Below are 5,000 nucleotides of genomic sequence, written 5' to 3'. Positions count from 1 at the left end.
CGAAATTTTAACCACAGTAATTTTCTTTTTGAAATCTATACCTTGTCGAATGCTTTCTACATGAAGACCAACTTAGTTCCAGAATGAAGACCCTGCCCGCAGGACCAGTACCGTCAAAGGTCTGAGTATGATAGAGATCAGCTGCGCCAGCGACCCATTTACAGCAGGGAAGAACCCGAGAGTTTCATCCCAAGGTCGCCTTTCCTGCGGGAGCGCAGTAATCCTGGGGTAGAAAGCCATAACGTCAACATCGAGATCACTGTCACCGCCTCTGATCGCAAGCTCAGGCTTGATACTGATGAGAGTTACAATCTGGTCATTCAGGTAAAGATCCTTTCTCTTGCGGCAAATATACTTGTAATTCTTACATAATCATTCATCTTACTGGAAAAAATAAAGTTGTAATCTTTGACGTCTGAATGCTCGACTAATAAATGCCATTCCCTTTCGACAGACTGTGGAAGACGAAACCACCGCGACCATTTTAGCTTCCACCTACTACGGTGCCCGCCATGCTCTGGAGACGCTCTCTCAACTCATTGCTTACGATGACATCAATAATGCGGTGCAAATCGTCCGTGATGCTCAAATTCAAGATGCTCCGAGCTTCAAGTAAAGGACTCGCATATCTCGTCTATTTACAAAACATCAATGTCGAAAACAACACTTCTGTGCTATAGGGATAATATGGATTGTTGTAGTAAAGGTTGACGGTTTCCTCAGGTATCGTGGTTTCATGCTGGACACTGGGCGCAACTTCTATCCCAAGGAAGACCTCATGAAACTCTTTGACTCAATGGCCTACAAACAAGATGAACTACTTCCACTGGCACATGAACGATGCCGCTTCCTTCCCGATGTACTCCAACCGCGTTCCAAAGATGACATACTATGGCGCCTATGACGCTAGAAAGGTTTACTATCCTAAGGACATCAGAGATATCGTCGAATATGCCAATGTAAGATTTGTAGTGATTTCGTTTTCTCTTAATGAATTAAAATATAATTACTCAATCAAAGATGATTAGGATTTAGGTACCTGAGGATCAGTACTTCCACGAGTAAGGATTTACTCTGAAAGTACTGTTTACCCTGTGAACTTGTTCTCTATCTAATTGGTCCCTGGTTCTCGGTAGCTCCGTGGTATCTCTGTGATCCCCGAGATAGGCGGCCCTGCTCATAAACGCTGCTGGCTGGCAGTGGGCCGAAAAGGAGGGCAAAGGCAAGCTTGCTCTCTGCACAGACTCGGTAAGAAGCCACTTTTGTCTGTTGATTTTGTGGGCATTTATTTGCGCGTGGTGGGCATGTGTTATGTTATGCGTTAATACTATATTTTTGTTAAGTAATTTATCAGAAATTACGTTTTCATTGCAGAATGAGCCATGGTTTGAACTGAGCAAAGAGCCTCCATCTGGCCAGATGAACCCGGTCAACCCAGAGGTCTACCCGATCCTTGGCGAGCTATACCGCGATCTCATGGATTACTTTGACCCTGAGATGGTGCACATGGGCGGTGATGATGTGAGTACCTATTTACTACTAAAAGATCCTCATGCTTTTACTGGTGTCCTAAGTTCGTAATATTCGCTTTCTCGTTATATTTACATTTCTTTCATTCCCCAGGTAAGTTTCAAGTGCTGGCAGTCTTCTGAGGAGATCCAGCAATATCTCTCCAAAACAAACTTGAATCCACAAGCCGCAATACTTCGAGCTGTGGAACACTTACCAGAGCAATGCTTACAGTAAGCTCCAGGAAGCCGCTCAGGGACGCAAAGTCACACCTGTTATTCATTCCTCGTCGTTTGCTCGCAATTACATCAACAAAGATGCATACATTATCCAGCTCAATGAAAATGCTGCTGATACTGCGATAGCTGACTACATCAACAATGGATACAAAGTAATTTTATCTAACCAAGACCAGTGGAATCTAAACTGCGTGACCAGCACATGGATAGGTGAGAAGGCTAACAACTGCCCACAGGTAACACCTACATGGGAAAATTTCTATAGTAACAGTCCTTTTGATTTTCTTTCCGCCCAAAGGGAGTCACCTTTGGGGTCGCCGTTGGACCCAAACAGTCCAGTAACCAAAGGGACCTTGTTTTTTGGAGGGAAGCCCCCTTCAGAGTCACGAAATCGACAACAATGGTCCCATCAAAAATCGGGCCCCGCCTCTCCCCCTTTCCTAGAGCTTTGGCTGACCTACGACAGGGCTTCCTTATACTGGCTTTACTCAAAAGAACTCAAATTCAACGACGGGATGGCTTCCCCGTGGTATCCGGGGTTGACCCTCTCCACCTGAGTACGCAGCGGGATGAAAGTGCCGCTACAGCAAGGACAGTATCCGCCCGAAATCTCCTGGAACTAGTGGGTGAAGTATAAAAAAGTTTTTATTCACTCAAAATTTTCCTTTTTTGTTTTGCCTTCGCGGAAAAACATATACTATGAGCGCATTAATGTTATAAATGTGATGCACTTACAATAAAGGGGAAAAAAAATTTAAAAAGCGCATTATTTTCCTATCTTATTACATACTCTAAATAAATAATGACAAACTAAATGTCAAGCTTACAAAATAAAGGCAAGGGGGCAAAGCATTCTTTCAGGATTACAAAAAAATGGGTTGCCCTCGCATAATGCCCATCAACATTACCCTTTTCTATTTTATTTTTTTTAAAATCTTTTTGGAACAAGGATAATAGTCGAATGGAATTCCCCGTTGGTGTTTTGAAACCAATATGCCATTATTTTTGATGATTCTTCACACATTAGTCAAAAAGCTTTTTTTAGTATTTAAAAATTTCGGTCAGAAATAAGGTAATAGTCGATGAACAAAATCGCATTTCTTTAATTTATGCAAAAAAATTAAGTAAATTTGATGCACATTTGAAAATAAAAAGAAAAAAAGAAAAAAAAAAAGGCATCAATAAAATGATAATATCAAATGTGAAAAAATTTTAAAAATGATAGTAACGTTGCAAAAGAATCATGACAGGGGGTGAGTAACTGCCCAGACATCAGTTCAGCCGAAGACAGTTTAATCATAGCGTGTGGGCCCCATTCGCATTGCATATCCTTTTACACGAGAGCGTTTTCAAAATTCAAAAATTTTTAAAGGGAAATAGTCGTCAAAACCCGTACACTTATCGGCACACAAAAAAAAGCAGCGCAGACTGCTTTTTCTTAGAATAAACCTTTGTAGTGGAATTATAAGCGTCAATAGCTTCAAAAAATTTCAGAATCAAAAAAAAAATTATATCCCATTGCCTTTTTTGCGTTGACACCCTCCGTTTGGGCCAGCCAAGCTTTACGAATTCTTTTTTTTGGATTTTCATAATACAATAAATGAGGTTTTTGTTTGGTTTGAACATAATTTTCATATACATAAAATATGGGTTTGTGTTATATATATATAATAATATATATATTTTAAATTTTATAATATGTGTGGGTGTGGTGTGTGTGTGTGGGGTTTTGTGTTGTGTGTGGTGTGTGTGTGTGTATATATTAGACTGTCACGAGGAAATTTTTGAGTTCGGGGGTTCGAGTCCCCGGCCGGCCTTTGTTCCCTTTTGGAAAGGAACTCCCTCGATTCCCTCCCTAGAAACGACATATCCCTTGAGCGAGTGTCGTAGGGGAAAAGTCACCGCCGTGGCACAAACCGGGGTTGATGGGAAAGGGCATTCATCAGGAAAGGGGGGCCTGCCATATAACCTCTCAGTGATAATTGAAAAGGGCCCTATGTCCTTAGTGGAATGATGGTGTTAAAAAAAAAAAGAAAAAAAAAAAAAAAAAAAAAAAAAAAAAAAAAAAAAATTTTTAATAATATATATATATATTTTATAAATTTATTTAATTAGATGTATATATAAGTATTTAATATGTATATACTATATAAAATCACACACACACAACACACACAATATATTATATATTAAAAAAATTATAAATTAAAATATATATAATATTATTATAGGGGAAATATATTTTACATTTTTTAATATATATATATATTATTTATATATATATATATAATAAAATTGTAAATTTTTATAAACAAACACCCACACCCACACACACACACACCCACACCACACACACACACACCCACCCCAACACAAACACGCACACGCACACAAAACCCCCCACCCACCCCACACTATATATTAATATTATATATATATATTAATATAATTTACAAACCCGCGCGCGCGCACACACCCCAAAACATACACACAACACACACACACCACCACACACACACACCACAATTTAATTTTAATATATAATATATAATAATAATATATATATTTTTTTTTTACACACCAAACAAAATTAATATATTATATATTATATATATTATTATACACACACCACCCCACACCCCAACAACACACACCCCCACCCCAACACACAACCACCACCACCACAACCACACACACACACAAAAAAAAAAAAAAAAAAAAAAAAAAAAAAAATATTATTAATATATATTATAATTTTATATATTATATATATATATATTAACTCATTCCACTTTCACATTGGGCCCTTTGGGAATTAAGAAAGAGGTGAAGATTTTTTTTAAAATTCTCTAGTGCAAATAATCTATTTTGCCAACCTTTTTCCCAAAACACACCCAAGAATGTAGGGTTTTTCACCAGCAAAAAAACTGAAACCAAAACGCTACTTGAAACCCCCGAAAGGGAAAAAAGTTTATAAAAAAAACCAAGAAAAACCGGTCCCGAATGCAACGTGCCCCCAAACACTACTATCGATTTTCAATAAACTCAAAAAGGGGCGTCCAACCCCCCTTGAAGCTCGAAAAAAAATAAAATTGCTCAATCGTGTAAAGATAAAAAAAACCCCCAAAATGAGTTGTGGGAAAAGGAAAAAGAATCCTGCTGAGCGCGCTAAGAAACATCGCCAAAAAAAAAAAAGACTCCCCCGGATATCAAAAGAAACCTAAGTGAAACTGAGTAAAAAAGATGCCTCAA

At 38.3% G+C, this 5,000-nt stretch overlaps 1 pseudogene; it reads left to right on the top strand.

Moving 5' to 3' along the window:
• The window catches only part of LOC119572112, a 2,983-nt pseudogene extending 678 nt beyond the window's left edge, over positions 1 to 2,305 (top strand).
• The last annotated feature ends 2,695 nt before the right edge of the window (positions 2,306 to 5,000 follow it).

This window comes from Penaeus monodon, unplaced genomic scaffold, assembly GCF_015228065.2.
Source record: "Penaeus monodon isolate SGIC_2016 unplaced genomic scaffold, NSTDA_Pmon_1 PmonScaffold_9679, whole genome shotgun sequence".
NCBI lineage: Eukaryota > Metazoa > Arthropoda > Malacostraca > Decapoda > Penaeidae > Penaeus > Penaeus monodon.
The sequence above is the reverse complement of the archived record's forward strand: the minus strand, read 5'-3'. Positions and strand labels throughout refer to the sequence as shown.